Source organism: Temnothorax americanus, unplaced genomic scaffold (assembly GCF_048541705.1).
Source record: "Temnothorax americanus isolate GAGA-0224 unplaced genomic scaffold, ASM4854170v1 Scaffold43, whole genome shotgun sequence".
In the NCBI taxonomy this organism is placed as follows: domain Eukaryota; kingdom Metazoa; phylum Arthropoda; class Insecta; order Hymenoptera; family Formicidae; genus Temnothorax; species Temnothorax americanus.
The window spans coordinates 1,097,856-1,122,420 of NW_027509581.1; the positions used below are offsets into that span (position 1 = coordinate 1,097,856).

At 34.5% G+C, this 24,565-nt stretch overlaps 1 protein-coding gene across 8 annotated transcripts in view; it reads left to right on the top strand.

Moving 5' to 3' along the window:
- The first annotated feature begins 309 nt into the window (after positions 1 to 309).
- Positions 310 to 24,565, top strand: part of LOC143903140 (uncharacterized) — a 38,671-nt gene continuing 14,415 nt past the window's right edge. For 3 of the 8 annotated variants that reach the window (XM_077416569.1, XM_077416575.1, XM_077416576.1), the window contains exons 1-2: positions 310 to 772; positions 1,085 to 1,492. The gene's annotated coding sequence lies outside the window, so the exon portion shown is untranslated. Of the gene's footprint in view, positions 773 to 799; positions 1,493 to 15,229; positions 15,335 to 24,565 lie in introns of those variants that run through there. The other 5 variants (XM_077416571.1, XM_077416572.1, XM_077416573.1 and 2 more) reach the window with 5 other exon arrangements.

Here is a 24,565-nt window from a genome sequence, read left to right on the forward strand (position 1 = left end):
TAGCATTATAAAAATAATTATTTATTTATTAGAACTGAATGATTTAACTAAAAATATAGGTGAATCTTACTCAGAAAGCTTTAATGCACGTGTTAAAATAGTTTGTTTGGGGTTTAACAATATATCGCGTTCGTAAATAATAGAAAATCAGGGCCGCTGCTATAAAGGTGCCTATAACTGGGCCGTTTACCTTAATATCTTTCTACGAGAAACTTACCACCAAAATCTCATCTTATATATCTACGATGGCACATGCGCGGATAACGAGGCGCGGGAGGTAGAACCTCGTTTTCGGTCAGTCGGCCGAGAGCCGTCGAGGAACTCGAGTTGTATGCGAATTTCGGTGCCCGCGACACACGCACGAGGTTTTCGGAAATTGTTTGAAGACTGACAGAAATCGCGTTCGATTTACGCAAATAAACGTAAATACATCCGTGCCGCGAAATGCGTCGATCACTATAAAACTAATGATCAAACCAAAAAAAAAACCTGGAAGGCAGATCTCTTCTGCTAGACTGCTCGAAATGGAAGAAACTCCGGTCGGATAAACTGTCTCGGAATGTCTCAAATTTTTTCACGTAAAAAATTTGCATGTGAAAATGAGGCGTCGGACACAACCATGATTAATCGCGGCCTAAACCGAGAAAGGGCTCGACTCTGAAAGTTCAGTCGTGCGAAAGGAACCGAAGAAAACGCGGACGTGACTCGACTGATAGGCGCGCGACCGACGAATTTGGGAGTTACTGGTGAATTTCCCGGGGATACGCTGCTGGTGTGTGCTGGTGACAGAGAGAAATTGATCTCTAAGCAATCTTCTCTCTCTCTCTCTCTCTCTCTCTCTCTCTCTCTCTCTCTCTCTCTCTCTCTCTCTCTCTCTCTCTCTCTCTCTCTCTCTCTCTCTCTCCCTCTCTCTCTCTCTAAGCATCTCCAACTCCGATTTGTATTGGACGATAGAAAATTAATGTACATCTTTAAATCAATCAAGCGATATGCTTAATAAAAGTGTAATTAACAAATATATATTTTAAATATTATGTGTATTGTTGGGAATAATTCCGGCCCATCGCTTATGTAATTCACGCAGAAAGTATCCAAGAAAGAATAATTTCCAAAGGCCAGACAATTTTTTTTACTCGCAATTGAAGTTTAAGAAAAAAACGCAGACGTCGAACTATCGAGGATTCTACGAAGAACGTCACGAAAAGTACCAAAGTATTGCAACGTATTTACGAAGTCGCTACGCTGACGTATATAAAGCATGACACGTCAGACCGCCGAATGTGATGTTCGGTGAAGGACTCCAGGAAGGACTCGGTCTCACGGAAGTTAGTATATGCACGAGGGTTAATGTTCCTGTCTCTCCAACAAGAACGACGAGGAGAATACACGAGGTTAGCCGAGCATGAACAAGGGGAAGATCCGATGCGACAACCACTCGGAAAATTTTCATAGTGCTCGCATCGCAAGAATTTCGCGTCCAATAAATTCCTAGGTATGTTAATTGCGGTCCGCGAACTGTCATCTCTCATTTAGAATTGTAACCCGGTATCTGCAACGAACATGTTATTACGCGAGTTACACGTGGCGTATACATATATATATATATATATATATAGATACGACGAGATATTAAATAACTGAGCATTAATTGACGCTGAGGTAATTAATTAAAGTCAACATCATATTCATTATAGGAAATTAATATTATTGTTTGTTTATAAAATTGTATTATACAATTTACCGTTTATATATTTAGAAGAAATTGATAACTATTATAAACATATATTAATATATATTTATAGTAAGTATAATGCATATTATTCATTTATAAGAGATACTCATTCGATTTTAAATTATATTTATATTTAGAAGAAATTGATATAACTATTATAAACATATATTAATATATATTTATAGTAAGTATAATGCATATTATTCATTTATAAGGGATACTCATTCGATTTTAAATTATACGCATTGCTGCATTGTAAGATATTTATTCGATAATATTAATATTTGAAAATGAAATCACAAAGTAAAATATAAAATATAATTTTATAATTTTACAAAATAGAAGAGAGAAACAAAGTTTTATTTTTAAAACAGCGTGATTATCTTTAGATTGTAATTTTTAAAATTTGGATCATATCTTTTGATATTTTATTCGTTATGGATATCAAAGTATTGCAAATCGATATAAAATATAAAAATTAATTTTTTTTTTCAAGCTTACATCTCTAAAAGCTTATATCCGAAATATCCGCATTTTGTGTACACGGCGTTTTCACGTGACTTTGTGTTTGACTTATTATCCAAAAATTCTACCAATTGTGCGAGCTTCTGTTCACATTTCATAGTATGATGTATCGACTTTCGATACCCGCGCCCACTGCTGATTCACGACTGCGAACAGTTCCGACGGGGAACTGCTCGCTCTTTGCAGCATTATCCCGCGTCACACGCTATGAAGCTATAAGCGAGATACAAAGATGCTGGATCATTTCCAGATTGAGAAATTGCTCTTTTATTCTCTTTCAGTCATAAAATATTGCCTCTGTCACGTCAAAAGTCGTAATGTTCTTCTCGGATGCACGACATCCGTCAATTTTATTTCGCTAATATTTTCCAAGAATGCGCCATGCGCATGAGAATGTTGGGTCACGTAACGCGGATATCGCAAAGCACAGCACATACCACGTGCGAATAATATACTGAGTGTATCGTAGGCAAAGATAAAGTCTAAGTTTTTTTTTTATCTACACTTTCTCGAACAGCATCCGATGCTCTTTGCGAAAAGGAATTGCTTATTACCTAGTGTCGTTATAATGACGCTATTACGTTCAATTAAAACAACTAATTCCAATAAATAATAAGAAGAGAAATAAGATCGTAACGATAAACAATCAATTTAGTAACAAAGCCATGCGATCCAAGCCTAGGTCTTTTTGGCAGCACCATATTGGTTTCTGTATGCATATATACTATATATATATATATATATATATATATATATATATATATATATATATATATATATATATACATATAAATTTTCCAAACCACTGCGCGCCGATTGTACGACGAATGGTACGACGCCCTACACGGAATGAGGGAGGTTCCAGGTTCGAACCCTGATGGCTGAGACAATATTTTTCGCAATAAATTTCTTTACAGTTTTTAGATAATTAAATCGAGTCGATTTAATTCCGGGTGGGAAGGGGTTTTTAATTTTAACAATTACTGTGTTTTAAGTCCGAATATTTAATCAACGCGCAGTGGTTTGGAAAATTTATATGTATATTTATATATATGTATATATATATATATATATATATATATATATATAGTATATATGCATACAGAAACCAATATGGTGCTGCCAAAAAGACCTAGGCTTGGATCGCATGGCTTTGTTACTAAATTAATTCCAATAAAGTAACGCTGAGTGCATCATTTCTCACATTTTTTATGATCTGCTACGTGATATCGGGACCGTTTAATGGCGAGCATTTATCAAAGACCGACAGGTGACAGAAAATAGACCTGTCTACATAAATCTTTAAAAAATCGAGTCTAATCACGAGAGTCACCCTCGCAATGAGAATTAAGTAGTGACCCTATAGAAATACACCGGCATGTCGATGAGCATGATATTCAATTTACTTTGCAACGCACGGTTGACTCGTCGCACAAGCGATTCGTATTGGTGACAAAAAAACTCGCTTGCAGGAGGGCTCCAGTTAAATGAAAATAAAATAGGTTTAAAGAACCAACAGGCAAAGAAAAAAAATGGAAAAACGTGGAAAAAATAATGTGCCTCTTCTTTCGTTTCAACCCCTTTGATACATGGCTGCGATGCGATTCGAGAGATATATTTTAGAGTAATATTGACATTTATAATCCAAAAAATGAATTTAACGTACGTAAATAGCTGTCATAACAAAAAGGCATAATCAGCAAGAAGAATAGCGCAAAAACTTCGCTCAATTGGAATTAATTTTATTTTGACTTTTCTTACGCACTTAATAATGTAATTAACTAATCGTTGACGAGATGAAATAGTGTACCCTAGCTAAATTTGTAATTCAAATAGTATACATGAATAGTACATCCGAGCAAGGGAATTAGCCCAACGGCCTAATTTAGATGTTTCCCGGATGCATATACCTAGCTTTATCTAAACATCACTTATTTTGATAAATAGTACATGTAGGTATACAAGTTATACGATAACGCAAGTAATTATACTTGACTACAGACATAAATTATGTCTGTGTGTTAGAAGTAATGTACAAGGTGTCTCGACTCATATTTTATGCATGAATTATCTTTACATTTAACTAGCAGTTCGTATATAACTTAGACAGTACTTAAAAGTAACAGATGTGTATAACGATAAAAATCAAGAAACAAAGCGCAAAAATGGTTTGAAAAAAGTAAATTGAATTTTGACTGCAGCACAAATCTTCTCTTGATACACGGAATGGCAGCGACTTGATTGCAAGGCAATTTTTTTGCTTTCAGTCCGCGTTGCTGAAACTTTCATATAGAAAAGCAAAATTCGTGTTACTCGCGAATTCATCCAAAAGGCATCGAATCAACTAAAATAGACGCGGTGGAATTGCCCATTTTATTTGTCGAAGAGGAGCGATACGATAGCTCGCGGGTACGATATTCTAGAATTCAAGATTCAAGTTTCGTGTCTCGTTAACTCCGTAACCCCTTAGCGATCAATTTCAGATGAAATTTTATCCGTACGGAAATCGAAATAGCAGAAACTTGAAGAAAACGAAATACGAGACATGCATCACGATATTGCGTCTAACAGAAAAAATAGACAACATCCCAAGAACTTTATTCATGAAATTTTTATGTTAATGTTATTCTTCGGTTAAACAGAATTACAAAGTGATGAATTCATATATTTCCTTGCCAAACTTTCGTTATTGTTTAAAAAAAAAACATTTTATATTGATAAATATTGACAAATAAACTTCATGCGATAAATAGAAAACTTCGTGCTCCGGGAGAAAGTTAGTAACATAGAAATCACAACATTCTTGATAAAACTGAACAAAAAGAGCAGAATATTTTATATACTTGCAATTATTCACTACATCTCGGATTTGTATATAGAGAAATGTAATGTATGTTCGCGTGTAGCAATTTTCTTTCATAATGTTGAGCTTCTTAGTTTTGTTACTTTACTACATGATATTCTTTGCTCCAGCATTGCTTACGGCTCCGTGAATTTAAAACTTTTATTAAACGTTTCGTTTTCATTCCCTACTTACATTCATGCTTTTCCAAATGTACATACAACTATTGGGAAACTATTTAAAAAATCTGCGTGAAAAGATGTTACAATAATTGAATTCATATTCATGTTATACGTGCCGGATACATACGTATACTAATTTATTAACCCTAGATTTTCGCTGTAATTCTGGGTTACGTAAATGTCCAGAGTCAATTATGACTTAATAAATAGCTTCAAGTTTATTGCAGCGAAAAATAATACGCCACAGAAAATGCGATTATGACGCTTTGAATAAAATTAGATATTTATGAGTAAACTGAGTTAAAATTCCTTAAAATAATTATGTATACACGCAATTATGTATACCGTGATTCATCCTCTTCATGATCGTCTTAAGGAAAAGCACATTATTCCTGTTCATTAGCAAAACGAGCTCTCATCTGCGAATAGTTCATTAAGGTTCTTGTACATAATGAAGCCGCGCAATTTCAGGTAAAGCAATGCTTTGTGTACAAGTACCATAATCTCACCGTACATGTATACGAATCTTAAACATATGTTAACTAAAAAATATATTAAAATGTATTAATATTAATAAATACATACTAAAATATGCTAATACCAAAATATTAAAATATTAAAAAATAAAAGACGCACAAAATAAAAAAAAATGTTAAAAATGTTCAATATTATATGTGTTCAAATATTTAACCACGATATTCGGCAATAAAAAATATGTGCGGTTTTAAATAAAAAATTGTTATTTTAAAGCAGATATTGTTATATAGTATCTAAGGTAAACGTTATTCGTTCTCAAAGACAAATTTTTTTCAATTTAATTTAATTTCTGTTCGCAATAATATTGCGCGAAAATTCGTATTCACGATATTGCCTGCATTCAACTGGCAATATAAGGAGCGGTTTTCACTGAAGAGATTTCCCTTTTATAGTGCATTTTACGGGACCATCGCTTAGGTAGATCCCTCGGTCTGTTTTACGTCGTCGATCAAACTTTTAAACGGAATTCTCTCGGTGGAATAGGTAAGGCGGCAAATTGTTTTGCGCGGATTACAATGTAACCCTTTCGCGAGTCTTATACGAAGCGGGAGCGCAGAATTACGACGCACTTTCCGCGGTGGGCGCGATTGTGCCGAGGCGTACCTAAAGTGCGAAAGCAATCAAACAGTATCAAGAACCCTCCTTTAATGTGCCGGCTGAGCAACATCCAGAAGTATCTAAACCGCGATAGAGGTAAAAAGTTTAACAACTACTTTTGCCATCGCCGAGATACTCGCGGAGCTTTCGCGTAGGTTAGCAAGCATCAAAACACGCTCGAACAATCTTCCGCAACTTACAATTAGTTCTCAGCTGGGAGATGGTGTCGCGCTGTGAGCACATTACGCTCAGCTAAACCATTATTCTCTAAACTTCAATTATCTCGATATATTCTTATAAAATAGTATTTCTTGTATCTAAGAACTCTATTATGCGCAAGGCTTTAATTCAAGACTTAAAAGCTTTAATTCTATTTATAATTGATGTGTATAAAATTTCTGTTTTAATATACTCTTCTTATTGTGGTCAAAAGTAAATATTTTTGCACATACGTCGCTTTCTAACGGAAATTGACATGAATTAGTCAGTAACTAAAAGCCACAGAGAATACTATGATATGCAATTATCTAGGTTACGCAATTATACGTATTCCTCCGGCAATATTCAGTACTCTGAGAAAGTTGAATCGTATCTCTGACCCAATCTTTACACGGTTCACACGAATGAAAATGTTTCAGTGCAGTCTAAAATCTTCCTACGACACGCTACACCTCGCAAACTTCGGAAATAAAATTGATATTATCAACGTTTTAAACTTTGAAACGTTGCGAGATTCGTACAGATAATTTGTTAGATATATTTAGAGTTTAAAAAAGACAACACAGTTCAACAGAAATGACTTTTCCGAACACCAGAGTCATCTTTTGTAGTTTTTTTGAATGCTGAATACAAATCCAGTTTCCAAACTGCTCCATCACATCACAATTTTGAGAAATTTGCAATTAAAGTTGAAAAAATGGGCTTATTTTCATACTTATATTATATTATGTAACTATGATATTTGACGTGCTAGAGAAGTTTTATTGCATTCAAAATTAAGTATCTTGTTAAGACCTTCAGCCTTCAAAAGACATTTGCAGCTTTTCTGCAATAAGCCCCATATTTAACCACAAATATCTTATTAACCATAACTGACAGAAAAAATTCTTTTCAAGAGTTGAAAGTCTTAACAATATACTTAATTTTGAATGCAATAAAACTTCTCCAGCACGTCACATATCTTATAGTTATGATATAACAAAGTACGAGAAAATATCTCTTTTTGCAACTTTAACTGTTAATTTCTCAAAATTATGACGTGATAGAGCAATTTGGTAAACGGGATCATATTCTGCGTTCAAAAAACTACAGGAAATAATTATTAGTCTCGTTCTGATGTTTTTTCTTTTTTTTAACTGTGTATTATGTGAATAAATAATTTTGATATGTATATTTATCTGTTTATAAAATTATCTATTAGCAGAACAGATCAGATTTATAAATTTGCATGTATATCAAGTAAAAATATCAGACACAGAAACGTCCGTGAAATATGCGTGAAACTAAACGCGCGAGAAATTTGTGCGGGAAAAATTGAACATTTCAGAAATAAAATTGTCAAACGGCGACATTGCTTTTTTTTCACCGCAGTGTTTTAAAAGGCCCGCTTTTCAGAACCAATAATGGTCCCTTTACTTCTTTTTGTCATGTTTCTTTTTTCACTCTCTCTTCACTCTCTTTCTTTCCTTCGCTCTTTCTTTTTTTCTATCTCTCTTGTTCCGGTAAGCCTTTATCCTCCGATACGTCCGAAAAGTAGACCATTGAAGGGTCTTGTTCCGCTTCCTTGTTTTCAGCAACGACATGAAATTTGTCAGGCAGAAAGGAAGGTTATATCCGCTTACGGAGCAATATCGAAGGTATTACAATATTTAAAGTAGGGGAGCGAAACAAGGATTCTCCCTCCCGAACACGCGCTAATAGCGAATAGTCGCACCCCTGCGACTCTCTCGTGAGAAGGGATAGGCACTAAAATTAATTATAATTCGTACCTCACAAAAGAATATGCTTAAGGCATCATCACTTCAAAAGCAGCGATTGTATAAAGTAACACAGAAATTCCTCTTAATCTAATGTACATTTAATAATATTTAAACAAATATTTAAGTTAAAGAACTTTTTTACGATTACAAATAATCACTATATCATACGTTTATATATATATCAATGCATATATCTCTCTACACAAACTTATCTTCGCCTCACCACGTTTTCTTTGTTCTAAGTTTAATAAAAAAAAAACTCTTTACTGCGAGCTTTATTAAGAGTCGATGGTTAGATTCTTTATGCGAGTTATAGTGCCAAAGAGAGAAAAACGCGCGTCTTATTTGAGAAGCCAGAGTATTCGCTCTGTCAGACAAAGGTATGTACATTATCGTACCAAGAGGTCAATCGAAATCACGGAAAGGGAAGCTCTTTGTCCCTCAAGTACACTTTTCTAGACACGATATTTCCTTCAGTCGTCGTCGCATTGCTTCATCCTGATTTGCATTAAGATTCGAAATACTTTGTCCGACGATAAAACTGAATCTCCCCTCCCCCGTTCCTGCGCATCCCCTCAAATTATGCCGACCGTTAATTTATAATTAATCATTTCTGCATAAATGTGTTTACTACGATGTTGAAATTGCGTTATTAAATTAAACATTCATTAAACATTCAAACAATGGCCTTTTATAATTAATTTTAATAAATAAATCATTAATTAAATATTTAATGTTTATTTTAAACGCAGCTGTTCTCTCAGTGCAACACAAGGTAATAATGAATTTTTGTTGTTCAAGGAATTTTACGAAGATTCCAAAAATATAATTTGCTGATTATAATCGTTCTTCGAATGTTTGGAAAACTTCACACGCAGCTCTATTATACTTTTTATCGTAATTTTATTGTAAAATTCTATAAATTTATAACATGCGGTAATATCCATTATAATAAACATGAATTATGCTGCATGATAAATTCATGCTTTATATGCAGCTTTCACTGTAAAAATGTTAACGCGAAAAAGCAACATCACTATTGTCGCATCAATTGACCGACAGTAACGTTATTGCAGCAATAACGTTTCATTGTGCTGCAGTCAATATCGTTTCGTAAACTAGCCCACCAAATACCCACCAGTAAATATAGCGAATAATAAATAATATGCCGAGTCGGACAACGACGTCGATAATATAGCAGAAAGAGAGCAAAGATCGTAAAACGTGATGTCCAAGTGTGACGTAGAAAAAACAGAATGGCTTTCGGGCCAAGAGAGAGAGAGAGAGAAAGAGAAACGACGAGAATCGGCTGGATTGCAGGGGATGACAGATAAATGAAACCGTTCGTCGGCTATTATGCGGCGGTTCGTTTCAACGTCCCGCATGCAATGTCGCCTGTTCCGCTTTCAGTTTTTGCTTCTCCGTTTTGCATGGAGAAGAACTATGCCACGAGCGAAACTGTTGTGTATAGCCAGTAAGGTAATAAAAATAGTAACAACACGAGACGCATGAGTGGTTCGATTCAATCGTAACGCATTGTGAAACTTAGTTGTTCTCTTAGCGATCAAACGTATTTTTATCTACAAATTTACGTGATAACGGAAAGATAAAAGAGACGTGGTTGAAATATGAGAAAATTATTATAAGAATATATAGTTCAAATATTAATAGAAATAATAGAATAAAAAAAATGGTAACAGAATAAAAACTATTATGTAAGAAAGACATAAACTGTTTGTAACGACTAAACATCTTACGCAAAGATGTAGAGATCTTTACTGAATAAAACCGCATGAACATCGCTTTCCACATCGTTTGGCTATCGCATTGTATCGAAAATTCTATTTCCGGTTTCGCACAGGCGAAAAAAGCGAAGTGCTCTATTTGAAAACGTCAATTTAGTATATAAAAAGCGCAATGGTATCGAAACGTGCAATCGTTCCAAATTAAAGTTAACCGTTTATTTCGTGCTCTGATATCACTAATATAACAATTGTATTGTCAATATTTGATAAAAAGAGAGACAAAGAGCATTCTTTGTGTGTTGTACAATATAAATAGTTCCGTGTACGGCTCGTATAATTGAAAAATACGTATATCATTTGCCAAATTTGCGTTAACATATAAATAACTCACATTGCACAGCGAATTAAAGCCATCAGCGTTAAATTTGGAGACCATCCGTCAAATTTGGCACAAAAAATTTTTGCAAATTTGTAACAGGCTAACTAGACGACTACGATATCAAAAGTTAAGACCAAACGGGAAACCAGACTATATCTCTCAAACCGCAAACGAACAGAATTATTAAATTACACAATACGCCAATATTATACTAATGAGAAAAAAATTTGTTAATCCCAAAAAATATTTAGTACAATACGAGCAACTAACATGTTATTAACTAAACATTTGTTGTTTTAACAATTATTAAGTTAGGTATTGCACTAAAAAAGGTATAGTGCATTCATGTGTCAACCTTTAACATTTTTTAATCAAGAATTAAACTAACTAAAATGTTTAGTTGCTCGTATCAGACTAAATATTTTTTTGAAATTAACAAATTTTCTCTCTCAATGCATATCATATAGCGTTCATTAAGACAATCCAATTTGCGTTTGTCATAAGTGTAGGTACGCTTCCAAGATAAAAGTTTCTTAAACTTCAACGACAGACAGTTCTGCGCTTCGTTACGAACGAAAAGTCAAAAAAACTTTCCTCCCAGCTATTTATATGTATATGAAACCGTCACTTGATATTGGTACTTTGAGTATATAAATGGTAAATATTGATATCCATTTTAAGTACTTATAGTATAAAGTATAAAAGAAATATGAACTGGCAAAGTTCCGTTTGTCTTACAATTTTGATTTAATTACATCACACGTTTTAATCACATCACAAGATTAATATAACTCTCTTCCATAGACTTTAATTAATTTCAAATATCTTTTCCCTTTTAAAATTTATGAACGTTAAATTCAATCCGTATCTTTTCGATGCAAATAGTTATAGAAAAACCCTCAGAGAGATCGCGAATTGTTTCCAGCATCTACTTTAGGTCGCGGAATATCTTTCGAGAGACAAAGCTTCGACGTTGTAAGAAGATTGGTTGGAAACCTGGCGGGAACAAAGAGCAAAGGGAAGTCTCCCTGAATTCCGAGGATGTTCGAATGTGATGTGAATCGCTGATCTTCTGCCCCGCGATCTTTATCGCATAATTTACCGGATGTGTCTGACTTCTCGATGAAATTATCCTTTGAAATTTTAGGAAGTATGCACAAATTTCGTAACGTTTGTTCCTTGAAAAATGACAGTTTTTGCCTTTCGGAACAAAATTATCGTGCAATTATCCTTTATTATAAATGCATTGTTCGTGATTTAATTTAGTTAATATGCACTACCATAGCGCATATAGTCAGTTGTACGTCAACTTTCCATTATATTACATTATTTTTTCTGCGTAATTATAAGATATTTTTTATCTCTTATTTTTAAGCGTTACAAATTTACAAATAATAACGTTTTGCAAAGTACATTCTTAATATTCTTTAAAATAATTTTCCAGAATTTTTACATAATTTTTAAAGAAAGAATTATTTTTTATAGAAATTTGAGGAGGGGATATCAATTTAAAAACTTTTAAGTGCGATATAAGTTCGAATTTCCATTCTTAATCATTCTACCCCATTGATAGTGACACATAATAGAGGATTTCGTAAATTATGATCATATATTTATATAAAAATAGCCTGTCCATTCCATTCGATACTAATCGATACTTATATGTACAAATTACAAATGTTGATATTATTTCTGAGTGCGTTCGGACGAAGTAATGATCCATTGTAGTACAACAGGTGGATTACGATAGATCATTCTCGCGACATATAAACATGCGTAACAATTATTCATCCATGCTCTTTGGTGATAAATAATGCGCCGTCGCAACATGACGATTTCATGCCATATCAACGATTTTTTTTATCGTGACATCCACATTTTCCAGAGAGGAAAAAGTTTTCCCCGACAAAAAGATAATCCTCCAGATCTGTTGTTAGAATTTTGATGACAAAACCCCTCTGGTAAAAGAAGAAAGTTTTGCGTATCCCCACAGTATTAATATAAATTTGCTAACTGAGAACAAGTACCCTACAATAAAAAAGTTTAAATTAATGAAAATCAATTTAATTCCACTAAATTACCGTAAATATGGAAAAGAAAAATATATAGGAAAACAAATTGCGTAAAGAAAAAGCGTGTCTTATTTTTCACGCACATCGTATTCCATTTATTTTACTTTAACATAAAAATTATAATTTATTCCTAAAATTACTTAAAATAAAAACATTCAAAGTTTCTTTTTTCCTTTACTTCTCCGTTATTATTATTTTCAGTCATAAACATATTTTGAAAATAATGGTAAGAAAAATATTTGCAGATACTGAATAGAAAGTACACAAAGCACACGAATATCGAGTGCCTGAATATGAAACTTATAATGTATATTCTCAGCGCGATAAACTGTATAAATAACTGTAAAATAAGATGTTAATAGAAAATCTACACCGAACAATTTACAAGTATCATCGTAATTCTTGAGGAACTTCAATGTTATCGCATTATAAATACTTTCAAACTTTTAACACACATGCAGTACACTCTCGAACTCACATTGTTGCGCTTTAGGAATGCTTTTTGAAAGTTGTCGAAAGTTCCAGCCGTAAATCATAGTCTCATGGGACCACGGAACAGTCATCGCTTCTAAGCAAGAAATTTAACTCACAACCGCAACCACTTTGCTGTATTTAAAAACTAAGGTCACGTATATTAAACCAGATGTCATTTGTCATTATACTGTTAAATATTAAAGGATAAAATTTAAACCAATATCTTGAATTTTAATAACATTGTGTTATTTTTAATTATCGTAATTACGTGTGTCAAAATTTATTTTAACCCAAAACAGTATTATTCTAACTCCATTGGTCTAGTTAAATTAATATTGTTTTAGTCAAATTAACGACATATATTGAGTAAGAGCAGTGACGACCTACAGAAATTAAAAATGACTCAAATTGAGTACAATTTAACACTATACAAATCTAACTTTATTAGATAATTATACAATACGAGAAAATTATTCTATCTGTCTAAAACACTTGAGCAAAAATTCTATTAATTAATTAATCACAGCCAGATAAACAAAACTGACATGAAAGTGCAATAAATAAACTCGCCTGCTTGCTCCCGAAACGAGGTATACCGCGAAGAATACGTCAGCTTTAGTGCATATATCGGTAAAAGCATTTTCGTTTACTCTCAGCACGCAAGCAATGTTTCACATTTAGTTTTCCCCCGTGTCGCTCCTATATATACCACCTCCTTATTATTCTTTCGATCTCTTTCGCACTAAAACCTTCGGCGTTAGTTCTGCATTCATCAATATTTTCCGCTCTTATTCCCGCACGACACCCACACGTCTTCGACCCCGTGTCTGGGTCGCAATTAGCGAGCGGTATATGACGCGCAATATAGCATCGACAGTTTTTCGCATGGCGTCAAGAGCGTACTGGATATATACTGTACTAGTTCATATTCCAAACATGAAATAACGAGAAGACAAAAGTCTATTTTCAACTTTCTTATAAATAATTTGGAGCCCTTAAATTATTCCTTCCTTTTAATTATTTCAGACAGACGCACGTCAATTAATCAACCGCGTTTAACTCGATTTTCTTCTCTGTTAAACACAGTTAATTAAACGGCAGAAGTGCAGCTGTCGTAATCCATGAAAACGCCAGAATAATAAAAGTTCCTTTATTTATTTCTTCATTTGTAAAAGAAATATTTTTAAGTGCAATTAATTAATTAATCCAATTTGAAGCAACTCTTCCTTTTGTTATAAAATTTGGATTTTATATTCATTTACAAAGTATTTTTGAAAGTTCTTTTCTGATATAGTTCGCGTTAATTTCCTTTTTACAAAAATTGAAACTAATAATTACAAAATTATTTAATATGGAAAATTAAAAAGCACTGATAAATTATGCTTCACAAAGGGAGATTATCTGTTAATTAATTCATACATGCTCATACATGAACTGAACGTTATTACATAAACGTAAATTTAATTTAAATTTAAATATTCAAAAATTGCGAAAAAGGCATTATGACAGCATGAAAATTTCCATTAAAGATAGATCACCTTTAAAAATTTAGCAGAGGGCATGCCAAGCGCGCGCTGAGAGTCGTGTGCGAGAGAATTTTAATATTAATCATAAAAAAAGATGTCCTGACTGACTGACTGACTCATCAACTCCCAGCCCAAACCCCTGAACCTAGAAACTTCAAATTTGGAGAGTGTATTCCTTTCGTGACGTAAGCACCCACTAAAAAAGGAATTTTAAAAATTCAACCCCTAAGAGGGTGGAAAGGGGTAAAATGTGTTTTCACGATTTTCTCAATATCTCCTGAGTCCGATGAGATATCGACTTGGTTTTTGCCTACGAAGGTTACCCATATAAGAGAGAGAGAGAGAGAGAGAAAGAGAGAGAAAGAGAGAGAGAGAGGGAGAGAGAGGGAGAGAGACAGAGACAGAGACAGAGACAGAGACAGAGACAGAGACAGAGGGAGAAGGAGAGGGAGAGGGAGAGGGAGAGGGAGAGGGGGAAAGAGAGAGAGAGAGAAGGAGAGAGAGAGAGAGAGACTATTTGCGTGTCTTAATACACATGTTCTCCGGGGCGAAGCCCGGCGGGGCATGCTAGTTAGAATATAAAACTGTTAAACAAGAGCATGATAATTAATAAACCATGCAGACTTGATTGTATTCAGTTAGCCGATCAAATTGGATTGAACAAGATCACATTTTCTCGTTACCGCGGCTCTCGTTACTGCGCCGTCGGATAAATCCACATTAGTGATCTGGGTTAATGAGAAGGTAACACCCGTATTTAAGTGGGCTCCCAAATGTATTTCTTCATGTGTTAATCAAAAGAGAATTAGGAAAAGAGATAAAATCATATTCCCAAATGTGGCAAAGTATTTTCCGTAGAAGTAGAGAAAGACACAATTACGGATATATAATCATCGTAGTCTATAAACAGCAATAACAGACGGTTTCGTTCAAACTTTTTTATGATATCTCGTACGTTGTAAAAGAAAGTATAGGTATAATCTAAGAAAATTGAGGGAAAACTGCCAGGGAGGTAGAAACTGCAAAATACATCGCTATGTTTTTATGATAGCGACGTATCCCGGGGGAAATTTCTGCAATAAAGTCCGTGGTTATGAAAAAACTGCTTTGTTACGTTTTAATGATTACACAAAGCATTAAGCGTAATAGATTGTTAAGTTTCGTTCCGCAGCATTTTAACGATGCGAAAATTTTAGAATGAGATTCGCCCCAAGTCTAAATTAAACTTCCATGGAAACAGGAAAGATTCTATTGCCGGAGATATAATGTCGTTTACAGTGAGAAAACAAGTTTCAGAAAATCTACGAGGAAAGTCCTGAAACGGACGGGAAAAAGGATGAGAACGCGGATTTAAAAAGTGAGACGGATTCTGCGAGCGAGAGCTCAAATGCTATTCACCCGATTCAATCTATTCACGGTTCACACATTATCGCTTTTATTCCCTAGGTAATCCGTCTTGTAAAAAAAAGTAATCCATCTTCCAGAAAATATAATATACTGCCAACGCTTGTTATGTATATACATATATATACATATAGGTATATATAATTTTTTTACGCATTTTTCTTGTAGAAAATATTAAATTTTAGAAGGAGTCGAACTTTATTCCCTTAAACGACGGTAAACCGCGTCGCCGGCGCAGCCAGCTTTTACGTAAAATGCACATTCTGTACATTCTTTCGCAAACGCAAATTATAAATGAGTGAAGAGTCTAAAGTATACCGTGGTCGGTTGCGCTTATTAATAGCAATTTCACTGGAGTATAATGTAATAAATATAACAGTAGATTAGGTCCAAGTTGTGCGGAATTTAATACTTCCGACACGCGCGCATACTTGGCTGACAATATTTTTCTGCTGGATTATATCCGGAACCCGGCAGTGCGAAAAATATTGCAAGTGGCCCCCGGAAGCAAGACGAGGAGGATACGTGTGGAAAAGTAACGTCGCTTTATAAACTTGGAAAAAATTACCACGTGTGTCAGTCTACACGTACGTTTTTCTAGGAGAGTGCATAACGTATACCGTATGCTGCACACGTAACAAGTCCCTTTTCGTCGGATCTGGATGAAGTATCAGAGTATACTGCAGCAACTGAAAGCTTCAAACTGCGCGTATCAACCAGATTACGTTAAGTAGACAGTAGAGTCACACAGTTTAATTACGTACAGCCTTTATTTGTTTCTGCAAACACGCTATATTCCCATCGAAATCAAATTTTATTTAACACAAAATATAACGATAATAGAAAAATATTATGCTGTTCACAAGTTTATCTCAATATATTCTTGCAAAAAATTTTGCTAATATATAAAGTTTCAACTGATGGATATGTTAAAATTTCAGGTGCTTTATCGACAAAATGCCCGCTATGAATCAAACAACGGCCAGCAGTTACATAACAGACATGGCATATATACACGGTCCTGGTAAAAGTCATAAATTTTCCGAACAGTTTTACAACAATTCGAGCACGCTCAAGCCAACGCTCTCAAGTTTGTCGCGGCGAATTTCACGGTTTGCTGCATTGGCGTTTTTTGTGCGTGACAGCATATAACGCAATTCTCTTTTTGTCGCATTTAAAATGTAACTCCGCAGATGAAACGGGTCATTAATTTTACGCACAAAAAGTACTTGCAATTTCAGTAAAAACAAGCCGTAACAATCTGTTTCCTACATAATAGCGTATACGCGTTGATGTAATAATTACGGCTCGTTAACGTTTGGAACTAGTTGTCTCGCAAAGTTTGACGCGAGTTGTTCTCGCAAAAGGAAAGCTTTTCCGCGGAAACGTCCGCAGCAAGAAATGCCGAGGCACCGAGAGCCTCGTCGTCCAACTACAAATATTAATGTAAGAAAGCGCTTGGACTTATTCCATTAAAATACGTCTTCAAAGAACGGTCAAGTAAATTTGTCTGATGCGTGAAATCTAATAAATTGTATTAACCAAATTCATCCAAAAAAGGAAATATCAGAAAAACATATTCACATCAGATAACAACCAAATCTTATCCGAGAATTGGAATAGCGCCAATCGATTAGTCACAGCTACTCGATTATCCATCGTTTATTTTAAATATTTATAAATATAGCAACTGCCACGAAACAAAGGTGCGGTTGCAACGGAAATTATTTCTGGAAATCGCGTCCATGTAATCATTTATTGTTCTAAAATCTAAACATACATTAGTACAATAAGTTTTATGTATTAAGTTGAGCATTTTATTCTTGATTATCACAGAACTCGCGCACAATATTATAGTGCTATTATGTTATAAATAAAATTGCTAAACTTAGGTAACAAAAATATCGTCTAAGAAACCACTTCAGGAATATATTCTTTTGTAATTTAATATTCTGGTATTTTCTTTCCCTAGGTGGTTATTTAAAGTATATTTTTATTATCTTTTAATAATTTAATACATTTTACTAATTATATAGGTAATACAAATTGCCTAATTAGTGAAATGTAAAATGTAAAATGTAAAATGCTGGCGCGGGATGCCCCCTCATCTTATGATACGCAGCAAAAATAAAAACTCCTAAGTTGAACAATAAAAATCTCATATTATCCCGGATATCATTAGACAAGAAGTTTACTCATAACGCGGAATAGCGCCGGATGTAATGTAGCGATTCAATCTTGAATAAATTCAGCAAAGGCACAATGTGCGGAGGGTGCTCGTATAAACTTAGAGACCAAGAAGCACGTTCGGAATATAAATTCAAGAATGTGCGATGCACGCGGCAAATTTCTCTTCCTTCCTGTGTAACTTCTCGTCAAAAAGATAGGAACGTACGAGAAGCATGACAAAAAATAAAGATTACGCTGTCCGACTGACGGAAAATAAGTCATCGCAACTTTTTATAACGCACCATGTGCATCCTCTCTCACCATTTATCTTTACGATAAAACCATAAATCGCGTAAATTCTTTGTCATCCAATTACGTCATTTCCATTTTTTTTACGACTGTGACTATAAATCCATTTTTAGGGCTACACACAACTGAGTTTTATAGTTTATAAACTTAAGCTAAACGTTTAAACGTTTAAAGCTTAAACGTTTGTACAATTACTCAAATTTTTCTTCCGAAACAAGGTGTGGCGTATTAGGAAAACCTTAATGGCTTTAATAGCCATTAGGGATCTAATGGTCGAGGGAACATTTTACGAACATCTAATAGATGCATGACTTAGGTTGAGCGCCGAACTGATCTCAAGTCTAATAGTTGTAGACGTGCAACATGGCATTATGTTTAATAGTAAAATTATTTATATAAAATTAATAATACCCACATGTTAAAGAATAAAATATCTGTGTGTGTTAATTTTTCCTTCGTAAAAAAGATAAAGCACACATAAATTTTGAATTATAACCGATATACATATAATAAAAACAGATTCTTAAATTAATTTTAAATAGACTCTCTTTAATGGCATTTTAATTTGAAGCTTGATTACAAAGATATTTAATATTAAAAAGGGCTTGAAAGGCTGTGATAATTAATAAACTCTATCGACATTTTCGCTAAAAAAATATATGAGAAAAAATAAAATTCACAGCTTAAACAAAATACGCTTAATCAAACATATCTTGTATATGTCCTGCAAAGTTATAATTTTGTAAAAACGCAATGTATATACGCAATTCTCAGAACTTAAAAACCCCACAATGAAGTTAAAGTTAACGTAGTTATTCAATAAAACTTTAGAAATACACATTTATGGGCCAGTTGCTTGTATATAGATGTGAACAATTGCGATCTCCAAGTTAGTTCGACGAAATGCTCCGGATACTTATTCATGTGATCAATTGCTCGACTCTGCATGACGCTCCTTGTTGGAAAGTTTAACAATAACGCCGCCAATTTCACGCGATGCTTAATGCTTCGCTATTCTGTTATCTGGTTATCTCGATTGGAATCACATCTGTTATTGACTATATCCTACAATTCCTACAAGACGTAGGATTCTGTCCGCGTTTAAAAAAGTAGTAGAAATTATAAAATTTTAATCCAATTTAGTACCAACGTCATTAACACGTATCGTTTCATGACAATCAATTTTTTTATGCGCAAAAATAATACCGTTAACCTTCAAACTTGAATTAGACCATGTTCACAATTAACCCGTCTATCATCGGAAAATTGAATATGCTTTGGAAGAGCATGCATCAAACGACACGCCACTTCGTGATAAATTTAGTTTGTGCATACTCTTTGAACGTCATTTTCGGCATGGCACGGCCTTTCTAGGCAAATGTCACGCTGCATTTATCACACACGTAGTTTATATACACACATGCACATCGAAGTAACGCTATAGCACATCGACAGATTACGAAACGCGAACGTGAAAAATTATGACAAGCTATATGATCTTCCAATCAAGCGGAGGAATATTATTGTTAACTCCATCGGATCAATATATAAATTTTATCTCGTACGTTCGTAATAAAAATGTAATCAAGCATGAATATTGACGGAAATAAATAATTTCGCGATAATCTTATAATCAAGCCTTTCTTATTCGAGTAAAGATAAAAAAAGTGCATTTACTTCTTATAGTTTTTAAATATGTCTTTTATAACATAAATTTTATAATTTATTTAATATATTTAAGTATTTTTATATATATATATATATATATATATATATATATATATACATTTATATAAATAATTCTTTTCTCTTTTCCTCTTGGCACATTATTCTCTCATTCATTCACATTTATTAGCTATTTATTTATTGTTCAGTATTTACTTAGTATATATCTTATTTTGTCACTGTGACATCTAAATGTTTTGTTTTCTTTCTCGTAAAACACGAAAAAATACACCGAGAATGATAAACCATTAGTTTTTCTATTTGTCGAAAGACATCGTAATACTTGTATTTTTCCTGGGCTAAACGAATAAATATGTGAGTTTCAATGCGGCCCAAAACAACAGTAGTAGATCACGGAGAAACAGATTAATATTATGCCCCAGCGGTAATTTTTTATTCCGAGATAGGAATAATCCACGGTTGACGCTTTCATATATTTTCACGGAGAAAATTTTATATTAAATTTTACTATGCTGTCGCACCAACTGCGGACCATCAAGACGCACAAGTTTAAATGCTATAGTATTATAGTAAAATTACTAGAGCGACACCACAGTAATATTTACTATAAAATTTTCTCCGTGTTCCGATAAAAAAAATTGCAATATAATTATATCGCTCTTGGGATATATGCAATATGTATTTGCATTTTTTTCCCCGAGTAATACTTATTTGCGGCGCAACTGAAATCTCATCGAAATTAACATCAAGTGAGATTTGTTGCAAATTTTTACAAAAAATCGTGCTGCATATCACGATCAAAACTTGACAGACAAATGCATTAAAATTTAAAGATGTTTATTTGCTTTGAAAGATAAAGGAGGAAAGGAGCGAATATATATATTTATCGAAGGACGAAGCTATGCTCGCTGATGTATAATCTCTGAGAAATAAGCTGTATCTTTTGCATCAACGAAACTGGTTCAATTTTCGTAGAAAAATACCTTTCCCTACTAAACCTCCGAGAAACTGAAAATAAATTGCTTATCGACGTATCTTTCAGTCTCGAAATTAAAAACTAACATGTACAAAGCACATTACTTTTAACAGACATAATCAAATCTTGTTAACTCTTTACTATGCTGTATCAAAGAAACTATATTAAAATTTACAAAATATCACTTACTGTTCCAAGTATTACTCAAACCTTATACGTACAAACCAAGTATTACTTAAACCTTATACGTTTTTTACATTTATAGAACATTTATTTATCAGTACGTTTTAAAACTATATTTTGTACATATTTGTTTATTGTTAATTAACTTCTACATATTTTTTCTAGTAATTGTTTTCCTTTTTTGGGAAAATTACCATTGCAAGCAACATTTTATCGCTTCATTCCTGGATATTGCGAAAGAGGCAAAGAAAACAGAGGGTATTATTTCTTGGGAATTGTATGGGGACGTATTTATTAGGTCTCCAATCGACACTTCATGTAACGATCACGTTTCTCCCTGTCGTTTTGTCACAGCAATTTCGAAACGAGATTGTATTCACGTAATGTTCCGAAACCTTCAAAAGGCACGGCGTGAATGTGCGAGCAACATTGCATTGTTTCAGTAGACAGGAAATTAATAGACCGATGATACTACTAATAGTGAGTCTCTTACGAGAAGCAATTACGATTGATAACTACCTCGACAAGAGTGTATCCCTAACTCACTAACAAAGTCATGGCTTTATCATGACGCCGCGTGACGTTAGAAGCGAACCAATTATGAAACTGTTGCTAAAGTCAGGTAAACAATTGAACAATTTTGCATTTCTGATCTACATTTACTCATTTAGCAGATAGATCTTATATGTTGCGACCTAGAAAATGTTTAGGCTAAGCCTTGACCGCGACCTCTCAACTTCGAACTTCGTGGCAAATTAGCGGTTTTTAAGTTCTAATTTGAATGATGATGTAGTTAAAGGTCAGAGATGAGGTTTCGCGTTCGTGACCCAAAGGAAGATAACAAAAGCGTGAAGCGGAAGTGACGGAAGGTGAGAGAGTAGGCTGGATAAATCGTGCGGTTTATCTATGATATGATCAAGGTTGCCCTAATTAATGGAATGCATGATAAATGACGCGGTTTAAATGACCTGCTTTAGAATGAAATAAAATCTGACCCCCGACATAATGAGGATTATATTAGTCGACCAAAAACAGGGCCGCATTTCTCTTCTTGCTCCTTTCCAACTTTTTATCTGCCGCTATGAAATAGCGACTGCGCACTGTTCAGCGAATAATCCCAGAGATTATAAACGTCGCATTCAAATTTTAAGCCAACGTGATCTCAAATGTAATTGATATCTCTACTCTATATACTGAGCCGAGTAAAAACGAGAAGAAATTATATCAAAAAAATTCCATGCTTATTTGAACAGAAGTTCAAATGTACAATTATCGAGATAAAATTTCTCAATTCCTCGGCCCGATGAACATAGATAGGCAAGTTATAATTGCGATTCTAATCCCACACTCATGGCATATATATCTTTCATGCACGTAAACCAGAGGCGCGGAAGATGCCTGTGCAGCTCGCATTCGCACATGCATGTGCATAAACGCGAGTGTACCTTACTCAACCGGGATCTCGCCGGCGCGGTGCGATGACGTCGTATGCAAACCCGGAGCAAACATCTCGCCTGTTTCGAGATCGGTATACGGCAAACCCATATACATAAGCGACGTAAATACCTTGGCATTCCGCGATGTTGAGGCAATATGGAGTACCAACTTCCTACGGCCATACATGCCGCTCGTATTCCGATAGCGTGCCAAAATGTGGGAAATGCAGATAGAGCTGTTATAGCCCGCCCCCCCCCCTGCACTTGCCTTTGCGCGCGGCGCGGTTTTTGAGCGATTCATAGACTCCGAATGCGGAAGATGAAAACTTGTTGATAGGACGGAGAACGATCTTTTCACGTTCTCGCGGAAACAGGAACAAACGAGATCAAGAAGAGTTTTCTAGCATAACTGGATAAAGCCTCTCCTTACGTTTCATCTTTTTTTTACAATTGCATGCAGGAGGATGCTGTTTCTGCATTCGTAAGATTCTCCCGCAAGATTTTGCTCCTCGCCCGAAGATTCGAGAGCTGACTATTCCCTTCACGTGAATATATGTTCCGCAAAATGAGATTTTTCACACCGGACTAACAGACTTAACTTCATCATCAAACTACCGCAATGTGCAAGTTTTTACTTTTTTCTGTGTAAACAATGCTACTGCCATTCCTTATCATTTCTTATAATTGAGAAGTCCGCTAATCTTACTTCTTTGTTCAAAGACAATATTTTTCTTTCTTCTCTAATTCAGTTCATCTCGCAATATCACGTAGGTTAAGTAAACGATTAGGCTCTCCCCTGAGCGTAAAAGAAATCTCTGCGTGCCTTCGTGGCTGTTTCTTCAAGATACGATAACAGTCCCTTTCTCCTCCGCGAGCATTGTATTCAGCTCGTGAGGTTTTTTTTTGTTATCTAAGCAAAGCATATATACACCCAAACAATTTATAGTAGCAATACTCGATAAACCGCTACAGCAAGGATAAGGGTGGCCTGACAAAAACCAGATAAAATAGATCGGAAAAAGATATCTCCCGAACTCCCCGATATCTCTGCAACAGATATCGGGGAGATTAATGAAAATTCTATCTGCTGCGGATCGCGACTTGAAGATGGCGAAAAGATACTCGAAAACAAGCCGACTCCAAGTTTACGATCAAACTATTCACATAAAATATATATAGGCATATTATCTCCTAAATAACGGTATATATTTGACTAGAATGTTAATTTAAGTGCAAAACACACACGTGTCAATTTAATTGATAAAGTTTAACAATTACGACAATTTGATTAGAGGAATCTTCGTACCTCCGCAGGAGATTAATTGCATTTCGTAATTCGTGCTACGCCCTAACCCTAACCACGCCAGCTGGGCAAGCCAGAGCAAGCCTTTACGCGCGCACATTATCCCGCATTATCTGTACCTGACGTTTGCCGATATCGCAAATTCTCGATAATCTACCGTCCGTTATTATTGCACCTAGATTTCGACCACGGACAATATCCCTGTGGTGTTTTTTTTTTCCACAGAGACAGTACAATTAGCATTTGTGCAATTGTGCCTTAGAGTGGCTTTCGAGCTTTAGACTAAAAAAAAAAAACAAAAGAAAGCGACGATCTTAAAAAAAATTCGAATGTGTCTGCAAAGAATTCTAGAGGAATTAAAAGTTTGTCGAAAGTAATCTTGAAAATCGACACCGACTACTCAGATATTTTTCCCTTTTAAAAGAAAACTGTCGCAAATATTTATGAAATTTATGTAATTCACCAAAATCAACATTTGGTAAAAACAGGAAATTAGGAACGGAGTCTGG